Consider the following 17377-nt stretch of genomic DNA (forward strand, 5'->3'; position numbering starts at 1 on the left):
GCAATACATAGTAAGGGTGAGCATGGTTCGATTTAGTTCGATTTTGAAATAAACTAAGACCAAGTTTTTTGAACATCTTTACCTTTTTGGCCATGTTTGAGGAAGTCTTGATTTTTTGCTTCTTTTGGAATGTTATGAAATAATTTATTTTGTCAATGCAGCCGAAATAGTCAATTTGGTAGCATATGCACAGAATAGCATGCAAAGAACACAGCTTTGAGTTTGTTTTGTTCATTTTATTTTTTAAGTTAAAAACTTTCAACATTTGTTCTCCAATGCCCCACTAGGAGCTTTATAAACTGGTGCTAGCTAATAACAACACTAGAGTAACACCTACTGAATGCCACTGACTATAAGAGAAAAAACAGAGCGACAAACTTTCATCGTCATCTCTTCCTCATCAGCAGCAGAAACTAGCAGATGCATATTATTATTAAGGAATTATATGAGTTATGCTTCCCAACCCCTCAATAGGGTGACACGTGCAACTCGGCTCACTTCCAAAGTGAACGCACCCATACGAAGGTCGCATCCATGGGTACTGCACATCGCCTTGATTTCATGAAAAGCTCTCCTCATGTACTTTTCAAACTCATGGTTCACTTTTTTCTTATCCCACATGAACCCTTGAATGTTCAGCAATACAAAGAGAAAGGGAGATATCAAATTATGTCATGGACTTAATATTTGCATATTTTAAAGCACGCGGGTAGATTTTCTGGCTATTTGTGTTACTTGAACCCACTCGAAGTAACTCACAGTCACACCACCAGCATTTGCATAGATGTCGGGCAGTACAACAACTCCTTTCTTGGATAAAATCTGCATAGGAGATGTATTATGAGATCGTATTTATATGTTTGGTATTTCGTGCCTCTTCACAAAGTATGTACTTGAAAGAACCATGGATGCATCATTACCTCATCTGCTTCAGGGTCAGTAGGATGATTTGCAGCTTCTATAACAAACTTTGCTTTCACATTAGCAGCATTGTCCCTTTGTAAATCAAAGTATAAAACATGCAGCGGAATAAAATGTTTAGATCATACCTTTTTTTGTTCTAAAACCTCGTGGATAAATCACGTGCTTCCTAAATCTAGTCAATCAACCCAGCAGTGAAGTGATATTACAATATTGAATATCACCCACACAAACCACAGTGCAAATGGCTTTGATCGTTATTTTGGAAGAGAGTCAGTATCTTTAAAAAAACAAACATACGTTGTTTTTCCACTTAATCACCCATATCCCATATATCAGATATATAATCTATTTATCTCATTTATCCATTTGTTAAATGAGATAATATCTGATATCTATATCATCTATCCATATCATGATATGATAGATATATATCCTGAGTGGCTATCCAAATAGGTTTGAATTCAAATTCAAAACCCATTTGGATGAGGTTCAAAAGGTTCTAAGGGTCATGCCACATGGGCGCCCAATTTCTAACATCTCCCACTTGGACATGAGTTGGCATGACACTGCCACGTCTCAATCTCAATCTCCCCAAAAATAAACAATCTCATACTAGCCACTGCACCGTGCGACTGCTGAGAACACCTGCATGTGGGAGCTCTATACTAGAAACTCAAAATGAGCCAGCATAGAGACATCAACCCAAAAAGAAAAGAAATAGTGTCTCATATACCCCAGACCCATCTAATTACACCGGTCCAAAAAACATCTCTAATCCCTCAAAAAAAAAGAGCATGTTTGACCCTCTCAATTCTTGCAATATATTCACACTCAATTCGCCTCTCATACAGAGCGATATGAGTTGTCGGCAGTGAATATACAACAGTGGTGTAATACTAGATGATCTTCCCTTTGCACTCATGCCATTTAGTTTAGGATTGACCGCTTTCCCAGTGATGTCCCTTAAGGTCGAATCATGCACGACCGCAGGCAACATACCAAAGTAGCAGAACATCAACCCCTTACCTTATGACATAGTCAAAAGTCACAAAAGGGTACATAAATGAAAGTCATATCAATAATGACACGTAAGACTCACACGGTGAGGAAGCAGGGATCCATTCTCTCACCTCATTACTCGGTCGCCAAGCACATATAGTATGAATACATGCTACGGTGGAGTAACTCTTCCATAAAGAGTGACGTCATACTCGATACACCGTACAGATATTAGTCTAGTCGCTTTCTAGCGCCTAACCCGAATTCTCTATTTGCTCGCCTTCTAGGCGCCAAATGAGATCTCGTATCTGGCTAATCATAACAGGCACAACATGGAAAGTGGGTACTAACATCCATGTTTGGTCCTTAACACGACCTCATCTTGGTTATAACCAAGGCGACATACATAGTGGATGATTTAAGCCTCTCTTGGCTCCAAATAAAAATAAACCACCAGTCTCATCCTTGCTCGCTCCCAAGCGCCAAGGGCGATTGCTCGTGTGAGTGAGCCAATCTTGCCTGCTGACATCATCATCTGCTAATCATTATGACACAAACCATAATAGTGTCAACATCCCATCATCTCAAAATAAGTGATCGATTTAAAAAAATTGACCACAGCTTGCGCAATTATAGATTCCAAACATAAGCCTTATCAGCACCTCTTGCGATAAGTATATACAACGGAATCCACCATGTGCGCCTCACATGAAATGATTTAAGATCACTACCTCTTGCGCAATAACCTCTCTAAAGATATTTTTGGTGACCAATTTGCGTTCATTCTTAATGCGCCCAACTAGCGCAGATGCGCCCAACTAGCGCATTGAATTTTACAAGGAGCAAATTAATATGCTTCTAATAAAGCATTTTATCCACAGTCTAATGAGCAAGGTCAATGTCTAAACAACTCAGTTAACCATTTATCAAAGATAACACTTATCATGCCGAATACGCCCACATAGCGTACTTTAGGCTCCCACAACAAAGAAAAGATCAAGGAATATAGGTCATCTGTTTCTCCCAAAGACAATCTGAGGATTCACTCAATAGCTAAGGCTCTGGCTTTTGCCGATAGGTAAGTCAATGGGTTTGCAATTTTGCATCTAGAATCGTTCTAGGATATTCCTTATGTAAGTCATCGAAGACAAACCGAGAATTTTCCTAAAACAATCCCTAAGGATCATACATCCGAGCATATGAATTACATCACCCATGTCCATCATATCTAAAACGGAGGACTGCCCATCCTAGGTGGCGACAACCTTTTAAATTCCTGGCTCATAATGACTAAGTAAGGAAAAAACTTCTTTTGGACCATTGATCATGCCTCAGTGGTCTTCATTGATCATCGTTGGCCTATCATGGCTTGACGAAATCTAAGAACCACTGTTTGGATAACTGCTTTAGGTTGTAAAAGATTTATTGGAACCAGCAACCTTTTGCGCTCCTAACTTTTCACCATAAAAGCAGAAGGTAAATCCTTACGGATCTACTTATCCAATTCTCTAATGAAAAATTGGGTCACAATGTCCACAAATCAATGTTCCGAACTTATGTCAATCATAGCCTAAGTCAAAATAACCTCACTCCCCAGGAGGAAGTCTTCTCATGGTCTACACTTTCCTCAATGGTGCGACCATTCGGTATCTAGCGAGCCTTATGCCTCAACAATGACTATCCAAATTACGCATAACTTTATAACAGTTTTGCGTCATAATGGAAAGTCAACCAAATTATAAAAATGGTTAATCCTCAAAGACTTTGTCTTAAACTGCGCAACATTGATCCACTTTCTAAAAACAGGGGACTAGAGCCTTTGGCATTATCCTAGGCTCTTTATCATCTTGCGGAGCAATCATGAATGTTTCCCTCTCAATCACCCAGTGATGACGTGGAAAATTTTCACATTTGCTACCACGCAACTAAGAATGTAGAGTATTCTGTTCTAATGGAGTAATCCATTAGTAGGCACATCGCTCCCACTGTCCCTAGGATATTAGAAATTTCTTTCCATTCTCAACTAGGCTACATAGAGCGCTATGCTTGGAATTCTCCATCTTATAGAGTTCCAAAAACTCTATTCACGTCACATTTACTAATAAAACTTTATGTGACTTAGTTACACTACCACAAAGCTACTTACCTATATGTACATGACCCGGAGGGTTTGCATGACTGCATACAATAATGCGCCACACGACCCTTTGTGTTTACAAGACAGCATACAATAATGCGCTATAGAACCCTAGGTCTGAACTTCGCAATCTTATGAGAAGTAAGATAAAGATAAGCTGCTTAACGGTTACAGATCGCCCATAGATGGCTCTCCGCTAACCCATTACTCAAATGGAGTGTAAAATCTGATATGGAGGGCACTTAGTTAGGGATATAGGCAACAAACTAGTGCAATTTCCAATTGGGAAACATTTTGCGCCATTATCCACCTATCATTAACAATATTTAATTCCTTATCTCTACTACACAATTATGTTGTTGAGTACTAGGAATAATCAATTTTCTAAGCACCCATCTCTCTTCACAGAGTTTTCTAAAAAATAACTCAAATAGATATTCGCCACCTTGGTCAAAACTAAAAGCATGAAAGCTGTTATCTAATTGATCTCAACCTCATATGTGCAATGTCAAAAATCATCTCAAAACTTTTGACTTATGGGAGATCAAATAGTCTTGACTCAGATGCGTATCGTAATCTATAAATGTGTCGAGATTGAGGCTTAGCTATCATACCCTCACACATATCTAGTCACAAATATCATAGTGGACTAAATGCGCCAAAACAAATGACCTTCTACGGCTTTCCCACTCACTTGTGCGCACCCATTGCGAACAAAGTTACACATTCACATGAGAGCAGGATGTCATAAGCGAGTGGGCCCGAGAAGGCCTACTCAAACCATCGTGTCATCATCTCATTAATGTGATTAAGTATAATAAGCCACTGGTTCATGACCAATGTCATAAACTAATTCCAATCATCTTAATGTGTGAGTTCTCAAAGATAAGTTTAAAAGGTTTAGGCCCAACTAGGTAATGACTCAGGACTAATTTATTTTCATTAGATCATAAAAAGATGTCATGGAGATATCAACTGCGCCTAAGTCACAAATTTAACTAGTAAGTGCTAATCCCCTGCACCTTCAAGTCAATTTTATTCTCCATACACTTTAATACATCTAGTTGAAAGATGACGATACTCCTCTTGCCATATCTATTTCTCGCTTCATAGTTACTTGCAATTAATTCTACTATCCACAAGAAGGAGAGAATAAGCTATCAACTATGACAGCTCCTGAAGTAACTTAAGCGCGAATTAGGCTAAAGAGTCTAATTCAACACAATGCTCTCACAAGTGATGCGTCAAATTCTTAGAGTCATAACAACCTTGTCGGCCTTGACCTTTTCATCACTATGCCGCAACGTTTGCGCTTAGTGTTAAACGTTATTAACAAAAACGTTAGCCTAGCTAAGGAATTATACAAAGAAGCCCCTCCTCATGTCTCACACTCAAGTGTGGAAACAGTAAGTGTCCAGACTTAGACAAGTTGGCAATGCTAATAGATTTTGCAGCCACTAAGCGCTAATCTTTTCACTTAGTGTTAATAGATTTTGCAGCTACTAAGCGCTAATCTTTTCACTTAGTGTTAATAGATTTTGCAGCTTCTAAGCGCTAATCTTTTAACTTCACGTGATATTTCAACGCACACTATTATAGTGCATGAAATTTTGCTCCATCCAACTCCCAATAATTGGGTAGAGAGCAAAACACTGCCCATACTGGTTACTCGTCTTACATTTAATGACTAATTTATTTAAGCTCGCATTTCTAGGATGACGTGACTCTTGAATGTTACTTCATCCAATGATGTAACATTATTTACAAATCAAATTACAAAGTCAATCCGCGCAGCTCATTAGTCAAGATCATATACTGATCTATTGAGGGCTTACTAATTTCATAACCCCAAAACTCGCCAACCAAAACTACGTAGTATGCCGCTAACCATAGCGCACACATTAGTTTTTATTGTGCCAAACAAGGCACCAAAATCACGGCGACTTTGAGTCATGTTTCCTTACTTTGGCTCAATTAAGGTTTGACCTAAAGTCTCCAAGACTTTTGCTCATCTAAAGAATGGGATTAGTTTGTTCACATTTGAACATCTCTACTAAGTCTAGGTCAATCAAATTAACTTCCATAAGTTAAATCAATTTAGAGAGAAATTCGCATTGGGATTAATTTGATTAGCATAATATAATTTTGCCGCAAAAAACTAAATTAAATAGTGACAATATTACACAAGTCGCAAGATCGAAAATCCGCTATGCTCGTAATCATCTCTTGCGCCACAGGTGACAATTATCCAAAATTTAATTTAACTTATGCGCAAAATATTGGTTTTCGGGAGTTAATCTACAAAGATTTCTTTCAACCGAATAACCTCCCACTGACTATGGCATATACAAAGCATGATAAATTCCATACAATAGCATCTTAATGTAAATTTACAAATAACTCATGCTATATTCATTTAATAATGGAATTCTAATAAATAAATAAATAAATAATCATGCTCCTCTAATTACAACATATTACAAACTCTAAAAAAAATATGCTGTATTAAATATTTAAATTATGCCATAATAGAAAGTACATCATCCTGAAATTTTCTGAAATTTTCTGCTATTTTCTGGAATTTTAAATAACTAATAAACACACATAAAACCATAAATAAATATTCCAGAATCTGATAAAATGCTATAACTATACCAGTAAATAGTAAACTATATCAATAGTCTACAATAAAAAATTCAGCCCCAAAAATTTAATCATGTAACACCAGATGCATTTTAAAGCAAAAATAATGCATTATTATTTCAGGAAAAATATTTTTTATTTTCATAAAATTTTCAAAATTTTGCAGAATGTAGAAAAATTAATTCTGAGTCTAACGGTACCAACCATGCTTAAAACAAAGCTATAACGAATAAATTATGGCCAATTAACGCAATTCAGAATTAAAAACAAACAAACAGAGCCTAAGGCATAAGCAGCCAAGCCGCAAGAGGAAAACGGTGCGGCTCAGCACCGGCTTCGAGCGGCTCGACGCACGGCTCAAAAGCGGCTCGGCGCTCGGCTCAGCACGCGGCGCGCGTGCGAGGCGCGGACGGCGTGCGTGCGTGGACAGCGCCGCCGACGCGCGCGTGATGGCGCGTGCAGGCGCGTCAGCAGGGCATCCGGCGCGTGGGAGCGCGTGGCTGTGCGTGGTGGCGAGTGGTTGCGGCTTACGGCGTCAGGTGGCGCGTGGTCTGCACGCGCCGCCTTCCAGGGTGCTTTCTGGTCCGATTTTTGTACTACCGGACTCCTTTTTTCAAAATAAAATCATTTATGGTATGAAAAAGGACATTAATGAACATAAAAAAATATTTATGCTCTTAATCTAATCAAAGTAGATTTTTTTTTTCTCCTTTACAAACATTCATGCATATAATGTAAACATACTCATGGAAAAATATACACATGATTAAAAAGAAACACGAAAATATCCATCAATGGCTCTGATACCAATGTAAATCAAAGTATAAAACATGCAGCGGAATAAAATGTTTAGATCATACCTTTTTTTGTTCTAAAACCTCGTGGATAAATCACGTGCTTCCTGAATCTAGTCAATCAACCCAGCAGTGAAGTGATATTACAATATTGAATATCACCCACATAAACCACAATGCAAATGGCTTTGATCGTTATTTTGGAAGAGAGTCAGTATCTTTAAAAAAACAAACATACGTTGTTTTTCCACTTAATCACCCATATCCCATATATCAGATATATAATCTATTTATCTCATTTATCCATTTGTTAAATGAGATAATATCTGATATCTATATCATCTATCCATATCATGATATGATAGATATATATCCTGAGTGGCTATTCAAATAGGTTTGAATTCAAATTCAAAACCCATTTGGATGGGGTTCAAAAGGTTCTAAGGGTCATGCCACATGGGCGCCCAATTTCTAACATTTTGAACTACTGAAGATTGGCTCTGATACCAATTGTTGTGCTTATAAGACCTGTGTGGGTGATTTTCCGACCACACTGCCCGCTTAGTAACCAGCTGGAGAGCACTGGCAGAATAAATGGCACCTGACTGACTTGCAACAGAAATATAAGAATCCCGCAGTGGTTTCGACCACCCGGGGACACTCCGACGATCAAGTCAGTATATCTCTCAAAGATAAATCAAGTACTAAACTTACAAGCTTGAGTATCAAAAGCATACCTTAGACCCATGGGGGTGCCTCTCTTTTATAGCCAATACAATCCTAGTCCCAAAAGGAGCCTGGCCCTAATGGACTTAGGATTACTGCTAATCTGGGACTCCCAGTGGGATTAGGATAAACTCTCTAAGAGTCTTATCTTTACCCAAACTGAAGTCTTCTCCCAATCTAGGACTCTTGTCCATATCCAAGTTGAGTTCCCTCTTCATTCTAGGACTCTTGTCCCCTATCCGTTTATCTCGGATTCCGATATCTTCGGAGGCAACCTCGGCCTAGCCGAGATGACCTCGGCACAACGACCAAGACACGTGGCACCTCGGCTGACATGTCGGCGTCACCTTGCCACGTGTTAGTACTCAGAAAATATATCCCCACAACTGCCCCCTAGGTTCTATTACCTCGGCATTCTGAGGTGATGGAACCTACACTGTTCGTTCATCTGTGCCCCTCTGTCCGAGATCAAACTTGCCGACCTCAAAGTTCCCTAGACGTTACTGTCCACTGGTGTCAAGAATCAAGTTTCATGCTTTCCAAGCTGCTTGAAATCGCACCTCCTAGCCGAGGTTCTGGTTCCATTAATTCGTAAACTCCAAGAGCTTTACAACTGCTCCACTCACACTCTGGTGAGTTCCCGATTTCCAGTCACCTATTTGACTCCGGCGATTTTCATATCGGCGTTCATTTCACTTTGTAGGTTCATAAACTCTTACTTTTTTATTAAGCTCAATCTTTCATAACTCTTCTGATTTACTTTAAATCTGTTTATTTGCCATCTGTTGCCTTCTATTTTCGTCTGTCTTCAAGTTTTGAATTGTTTGAATGCCTAGCACTGTTCTTGTCATATCCTCTTTCTGTTGCTAGCATCATGTCTGGGTCATTACTTTCTTATTCTTCACATACTTACTTAGTACCTGTGCACTTGGCTTTATTCTTGAACTTCGTCGTCTTCTTAACTATTTTTCTCTTTTTCATTTAATCCTCTGGCTTCTTCTCTTTCTAGCTCTTTTGCTTAAATCTGTCATTTGTTCCAAGCTTTCAAGCTTCTGCAACTGTCTTCGTTTCTCTCCTCCGGTGAAGCTTTACGTCATTCTGTCATTGTCATCAGACTTCGGCGATTCTCATTCCGGCTTCCCTCTTTCTGGTAAGCCACTGTTCCTCCTGGTTTTATTTCTTGTTGCTTTTCAAGAAGCTCTGCTTCATTGTTAATCACCATTGCTTGTTTTACCCGTTATTTCCAAATCATCTTCTTGAATACACACTGTTCACACATCTGTTGATTTCTACCACTATTCTTGGCTTGACACACTTGTGCAATCTTTTTGTTTTGATTTCTTGACAGCTTCATCATCATTCTTGATTACGAATTACATTCTTGTTTCTATTTTCTGTGTCTTTTTCCAGACTCTTGCTTTCAATCTTTGCCTTCAAACTCCGAGGTGCCAATCGCCGAGAAGAGCCTTGATCAAACTCTTCAGAAGATCGGGGCTGAGCTCGAGGCCGAGAAGGCTGCTGAGAAGTCTTCCCAACTGTCTTCTATATCCCGCCATTGATGCCGAGTAGTTTTGTTTCCTTCTTGAAATTGATGCCGAGGTAGTGGTAGGGAAGCTCCTCCAACAGACTGCCGAGGCTGAACCATTGTCGTCCGTCGAAGCAGATTAGTCCGACGTTCTTGCTTTCAGTCCCTAGTTCTTTAAGGTCTTCATTTTTGCCAACCTTCTCAGCTCTTAACAAGCTAGTTGGTCATCTCAGTTGATCATATCTCGGAAACGTCTTTCTGTGTTATCTCGGCTATACCAAACTTGTAAATTGCTACAAATTTCAACAAGTGGTAGACTTCATAATCTTCGGTTAACTCATCTTGTAATTTGCTCAAAAAAATTTCAACAAGTGTTAACATTCCTTGCTCTTTAATTATCATTCCTTCCCCCTACACCTTCTCCCTGTCCCCTAATGTGAACGTAAGTTGTACTTAGGATCACATTAGGGAAGTTGGCTTCGTGCCGTAGTCACAGACCTAATGTGTTCTTCTTTTGCCGATGTATTAAAACTTCTGGTATTTAATTCACCCCTTTTAGACCCTCTTTCTCTTGGCCTTTGCAAGCTATCATCGCTGTTTCTTGAAGCATTTATTCCTTTCACAATTCCGGTTACCACTTCTGGCGTGCACTTAGTGGTTCTAATGAAAACGACGTTTGACTCCGGCGAATCTTTTGCCGACATTTAACTTTGTGCACTCTTTACCTTGTAAATTCTCTCAGAATTTCAACAAGTGTTAAACATCATTTCGGTTTAACTTCGGTTAAGTATCATCTCAATTTAACTTCAGTTAAACATCACCTCAGTTTAACCTCGTTTAAACATCATCTCGGCTTAACTTCGATTAAGCATCATCTCAGTTTTTGAAGTTTTTTCTTTTTTTGTCGCTTGTACTCTTGTACCTTTTTGTTCTTTAGATAATGTAAGCTCTGCATATGGCCGATGTGCCTCCTTGTTCTTGAATGTCTAATTCAACTTTCGTTCTCTGAATGAAGCGCTCTTCGTCGCCCTCCTAAACGAGGATTTTCTTCAGTGTCTCTTCACTCTTCTTGGCTGGCTCCTTGCCGACATCATCTAGGACCTCCATGTCCTCGTCTTCAATCTCTGCCTTCCCTGGTTCCCGAATGTTGCAGGTAGTTTTCATTGCTGCCATGGAGCAATTCTTTGCCTGCAGTTGGTCTCCTCTCACTTCTTCAATCCCATGTTCTGTGGGGAACCGCAATAGTTGATGCAACGTTGAGGGAACTGCCCCCATTGCATGCAACCATGGCCTTCCCGAGATGATGTTGTAAGGTGAAGGCGTGTCAATGACGACGAATTCTGTTTTGATCTTCTTCTAACTGCTCTTGCATGATTCTATACTTAGAATATTTTGCATGTCTTTCATACTTTGCCTCCTTTGTGCGATCTTCTCGGGGTTACATACCTCGGGTATAATAGCTACAAAACTTTTACTTCGGCAAGATACTGACCTGCAAACTTTTCATAAATTCTAACAAGTGTGAAGCATATACTACTCAATGTTAACTTTGCAAACTTTTTCTCAAGTTTCAACAAGTGTTTAAACGGTGATCTCGGTCTAGCTTACTTGTAAATTGTTACAAATTTCAACAAGGATTAACATATACTGTAACAGGGATCAACAAGGATTAACATAACAAGTGTTAAACAGTAAGCTATTTGCTACGAATTTCAACAAGTGTTTAAACAACATACTTAGCTTTTTCCTCAACCTGTAAATTGCTGCAAATTTCAACAGATGATCATATGTCGGCTCAACATTATCTTGTAAATTGCTACAAATTTCAACAAGTGTTAAGCATCTTCTTTGGTTAGACCAACCTGTAGATTGCTACAAGTGTGCAGACTATAACCTCGACTTCACTTCGACTTGTAAATTGCTACAAATTTCAACAAGTGAAGAGAAACAGTAATCTCGGCTTAACTTCAACTTGTAAATTGCTACAAATTTCAATGAGTGAAGATAAGGAATCAGCTTAACTCCAACTTGTAAATTGTTACAAATTTCAACAAGTGAAGATAAGGAATCAGCTTAACTCCAACTTGTAAATTGCAACAAATATCAACAAGTGAAGATAAGGAATCAACTTAACTCCAACTTGTAAATTGCTACAAATTTCAACAAGTGAAGATAAGGAATCAGCTTAATTCCAACTTATAAATTGCTACAAATTTCAACAAGTGAATTAAGGAATAATCTCGGCTTAATTTCAATTAAGCATCATCTCGGCTTAACTTCGGTTAAGCATCGTCTTGGTTTAACTTCGGTTAAACATCATCTGGGCTTAACTTCGGTTAAGCATCATCTCGGCTTAACATCGGTTAAACATCATCTCGGCTTAACTTCGGTTAAGCATCGTCTCGGTTTAACTTCGGTTAAACATCATCTGGGCTTAACTTCGGTTAAGCATTATTTCGGCTTAACTTCGGTTAAGTATCATCTCGGCTTAACTTCGGTTAAGCATCATATTGGTTTAACCAACTTGTAAATTGCTACAAATTTCAACAAGTGATAAACGCATTCTTCTTCTCTGTGCCCCCCAGTGTGAACTTAAAATCCACTTGGGTTCTCATCATACATGTAGCTTCGACCTTGTCGCTGAGGTTTAATTCAAGCCGAGGTTGTCGACCTTGGTTTCTCTATTGATCTTACTTGGCTCCAACCTGAGTTTAATTTTCGGCCTCACATCGGCGAGCCGTTTCTCTTTTCTTGTTCCGACGCCTTTGTTCCCGGCATGTCCTCATCGGCCCTAATATACTTCTCAATTCTGGCCAACTTTAGTCTGATCTTATGTGTTTCCTTTTTATCTTCTGGGATCTGAGATTTGCTCACTGAGCTCTTCTCTTTTCGGACTTAAGTGCCGAGATCTTGTTTGCTAGAATCTTGGATCTGCTCACTCAGGTTGAGCTCTTCTCTTCTCAGACCTACTCATCTAAGCCGAGATCATGTCTTCTAGGATCCGGGATCTGCTCACTCAGGTTGAGCTCTCGTCTTCTTGGGCCTACTTGTCTAGGCTGAGATCATGTCCTCTCGGATCCGGGATCCAAGATCTGGAATCCGGGATCTGCTCACTCAGGATGAGTTCTTCTATACTTGAATGTTATCTCCTTGGGAGCGCTCATGCCCCCTGTCTTTGCATCCCTTCTGGAAGGGTCTTCGTTCCTCTGCAGGTATCTATCCTTCCATACCTGGAGGTCATCTTCGTTGTAGTATCCGCTTCGATCTGTTGTCTTTGGTGCATCACCTTCCTGGCCGGCGTCTTTCACTCCGTGACTCTGGTCATGAGTTTCTGTGTTGCGGTCGTCCCCTTCAACGTCGAGATCGATAGGTCTCCCACTCCCAGCAGGAGCGTTGTTTCTAATCTGATCCTTCTGTCCGTCATTGACCATCTATTCTTCTTTTTTTTCCACAGACGGTGCCAAATTGTGTGGGTGATTTTCCGACCACACTGCCCGCTTAGTAACCAGCTGGAGAGCACTGGCAGAATAGATGGCACCTGACTGACCTGCAACAGAAATATAAGAATCCCGCGGTGGTTTCGACCACCCGGGGGCACTCCGACGATCAATTCAGTATATCTCTCAAAGATAAATCAAGTACTAAACTCACAAGCTTGAGTATCAAAAGCATACCTTAGACCCATGGGGGTGCCTCTCTTTTATAGCCAATACAATCCTAGTCCCAAAAGAAGCCTGGCCCTAATGGACTTAGGATTACTGCTAATCTGGGACTTCCAGTGGGATTCGGATAAACTCTCTAAGAGTCTTATCTTTACCCAAACTGAAGTCTTCTCCCAATCTAGGACTCTTGTCCATATCCAAGTTGAGTTCCCTCTTCATTCTAGGACTCTTGTCCCTTATCCGCTTATCTCGGATTCCGATATCTTCGGAGGCAACCTCGGCCTAGCCGAGATGACCTCGGCACAATGACCAAGACACGTGGCACCTCGGCTGACACGTCGGTGTCACCTTGCCACGCGTTGGTACTCAGAAAATATATCCCCACAAGACCAAATCAAACACCAAACACACCCACCGAAAAGAAGAACACAAGGTTTACGTGGTTCGGCAATGTGCCTACATCCATGAGCAGCGAATTTCACTTATGGAGAGAAATACAAAGATTACAACGATGGAGGAAGAGGAGACACCACTCTCACTCTACTCACACTCACACTCACACTCATTATGTTGCTTACACTCTGATTACACTCTCTTCTTCTGATTGCCACACTTGAACCTCACCCATTCACTACCTTTTTATAGATACAATGGGAGAGCCAAAATCTTCATAGCCATCGACAGCATTTACAGCAGCCGCTAACAAGGTCTGAAGATCAGCCACTCTAACATGGACTAGCTTGGCTGAACCTTTACCCTAAAACTTTAGCTCCTTTATTTGTCTAGTTACATGGCACAGTTAATATGGGTTTGAAGTTCTAGAGATATCATAGACTCAAACAAAATCTAGTTGGATGTGTGGACTCAGAGTATGTTGGTGACTTGGATAAAAGCCGGTCGACTATAGGAAATTTGTTTACTCTTGCTAAAAGGCCGATGAGTTTGAGTCAACATTACAGTCAACGGTGACTTTGTCTACTACAGAGGCAGAGTATGTAACGCCCTAAAAAATAATACATAAAACCCAACATTCTTGACATGCATAGATATAAGAGAAATAAACATCTTTACATTCATCAGAGTAGTTAAGTACAAAAGTATTACATGTTGACAACAAAAGTAAATGCCCTATGGGCTTACAACTTTCTAAGCCAACACTTGGATACAAAAGAGAGTACTAACTCAAACACATTAAGCCATCGGCTTGAATTTACATGTAATACACAAAAAGTAAACAACAAAAGAGTCTTCAACTCCCAGAACCTCCCAAGCTATGTCCTTGGAGGTGGCATATCACCTGAACCTGAAAATGATGTCCCATATAGGGTGAGCCAATGCCCAGTAAAGATATACTAAACCAAATATAAGAATTAACTAAAACAATAGCATTCGACAGATAGTTAACCCTTATAAACCGATTTACCACATAATCCAATTTCATGACACAATGTCCATGTTTCATTTCATATTTCTTTATTTATACAATTTCAATTCATAATCCTGGCTCAGAACTTGGCCAAACAATTCAATGAGATTATAACTCATATTATAACGCTTCCATATTTCACAATTCACATGAGATAACAACTCATAATGAAACACTTCCATACTTCAATAAGTACACATATTTGCTGTACTAATGTCATATTAAAATACTTTCATACTTCATAATAGATACACATATTTGCTGTATCAATGGAGTCCATCCCCTATCTCCTCCCAAATAATATCTAGTTTAGGAGTCCATCCCCTATCTCCTCTCAAACCGTGGAGTACATCCCCTATCTCCTCCCACACAATACAATGTATATAAACACTTATCATATACAATAATCAATCAATACACATATTTGATGTATTATTCCAACCGTCATATTCAATGACATAACACGTTCGATTAGTTTCAATTTTTCCTAATCAACATACAGTGTCTACAACAATCAAGACTATCCTCCACCGATAGCCCAAAGCAGTTAATTCCCCAATTTCATTATCCACAACTCAATCTCATAATTCCCCAATTTCATTATCCACAACTCAATTTCACATTTCCCTAAATTAATTATTCAAATTAATTATTCAATACAATTACGGCATTTTCCTCCTTTTTCCCAATGATAGCCCTAAGACTCATTTTTCACCCATAATTTATAAACAACCTCCATTTCAAGTATATAACTGTAGACGTCCTTGAATGCCCCGGGAGGAACGAGCTCCCGTTTTGTTCATTTTGGGGTCACTATAGCTCAGGACTCTCAAATTTGTCACGGTTCTAAATCTGAACCAAAGAGTCCAAATCCTGCAAATCGTTTTGAGAAAACAGATTTTGAAAGAAGTGCCAAACATGGACTGCTTTGCCAGATACAGAGTCGGCACCTAAATATTTTATTTCTGGAAATTTAGGAAACCCTGACTCGGTGCCAAAGGCCACGTGTCCGTCATCACCAAAGTTGCCTCGGCTCGGGAACTTGGGTACGATTGGGGAAGGTCACTTCGTGAGCACCCCCGCTCGCCCGGTCAGAGACCGGCCTCTACTAATCATGATATCTATTTTTGAAAACATTGTATGTTCTTATTCTGGTTATTAGCCTATATTACTATGTGATGCGCACAGCATACAAGTATAGACTGAGTCGCCTGAATTGGAACAAAACATTTCATGTTTGTTTGTTTGAAAATGGTTTGATGGTGCTACCTGCAGGTAGGCTAAGACGTGGATTTGCCACCCTCGGGTGGGCTTAGAAAACAATGGTTTTGCCACTATCTAGTGGGCTTAAAACAAACATTTGATGAATTGTTTCAATCCAAATAACCCAACCTTCACCCACAGGCATTCAGGCAGTTATATCACATAAGCAAATAGCCTCATGGTAAGCATGCTATTCATGGCAGTCACTCACACGCATGCAAGGATGCTAAAGCATAAAAACTCACCGAGTACTCTAAGCCAAAACAGAAACTCATTAGAAATCCATGCATGAATCCTAAGTATACAGAAATGCCTAATACAACACATGCAAAATGCAACTATAGCCGGCTCGGCTATTCTAAACATGGCATATCAAATGCAACAGTTAACAAGTATTCAACTTTGAAATTGAAATACAATGCAGTTAGTATGATGCGCCGAGCCCGGTGCATGCAAAACAGATGAATGATGCAAACATGCTGTCATACTGTATGCTAATTTAAATATGTCCTAATCTAACCATCATAAGCTGGTAAATAAAAGGGAAGAAAGACGTGGGATTGGAAGATATACATCACACTCACCCACACTTATTACAATTATGCCCTCGCACAGAGGGTCCGAATAAATATACAGTCCCGAATAAAAGAATATTACAGTCCAAATATTACAGTCCGAATAATATACAAATTTCTAATTAATTAATTAAATTAACTAAGAAAGCTGTAAAACTGGCGTGCAAGCCAGGGACTGCCTTGCTTCTGATGAATGATGCATGTCTGGGCTGCCTTGCGCGGAAATCCACTGGGATGCCCCAATTAGCCTCTGCTTTGTGATTTTTCTTGGAAAGCGCGCCAAACTCCGGAAGTTTGCTGATTCTTCATTTGCTGCAACAGAGAGCAGGAAAGGGGCATAGCAATGTATTTTCACAGATATATGCATGCCTCGATCCTCGTGCCACCAATCACGCATATCGATGCATGATGGCAGAGGAGTCGAAATGTGCAACTCAATATAGAATGAATGCACGTATAAACACAACAAGAACCTAACTCCATCATGGATGATCCGGAGCGTCAGTGACTAGGGAATTGAGACATGTTTCGTCACTCGGAGTACGAAACGCACCTCGTTTCCCGTGCCCGGGCTAACTTCTATCCCGAACATGATGCAATATGCATGATATGCATGAATGCAACTAAGATACAGCCTAGCATGCACAATGCTATGAAAATGAGATGTCTCGAAATGCGTGCACACGAGCACGCAAATCGAGAA

The 17377-nt window shown here is 39.8% G+C and overlaps 1 long non-coding RNA gene and 1 pseudogene across 1 annotated transcript in view; one reads left to right on the top strand and one right to left on the bottom strand.

Annotated features, from left to right (window-relative positions):
• LOC145806153 (uncharacterized) overlaps nucleotides 1-17377 on the top strand; it is a 187393-nt gene that overhangs the window by 151664 nt on the left and 18352 nt on the right. The gene's annotated exons all lie outside the window — the stretch shown is intronic.
• LOC114283785 (glutamate dehydrogenase 2-like) overlaps nucleotides 451-17377 on the bottom strand; it is a 35227-nt pseudogene continuing 18300 nt past the window's right edge.

The sequence above is a fragment of the Camellia sinensis genome, chromosome 13 (genome assembly GCF_055761805.1).
Source record: "Camellia sinensis isolate YWXY chromosome 13, ASM5576180v1, whole genome shotgun sequence".
NCBI lineage: Eukaryota > Viridiplantae > Streptophyta > Magnoliopsida > Ericales > Theaceae > Camellia > Camellia sinensis.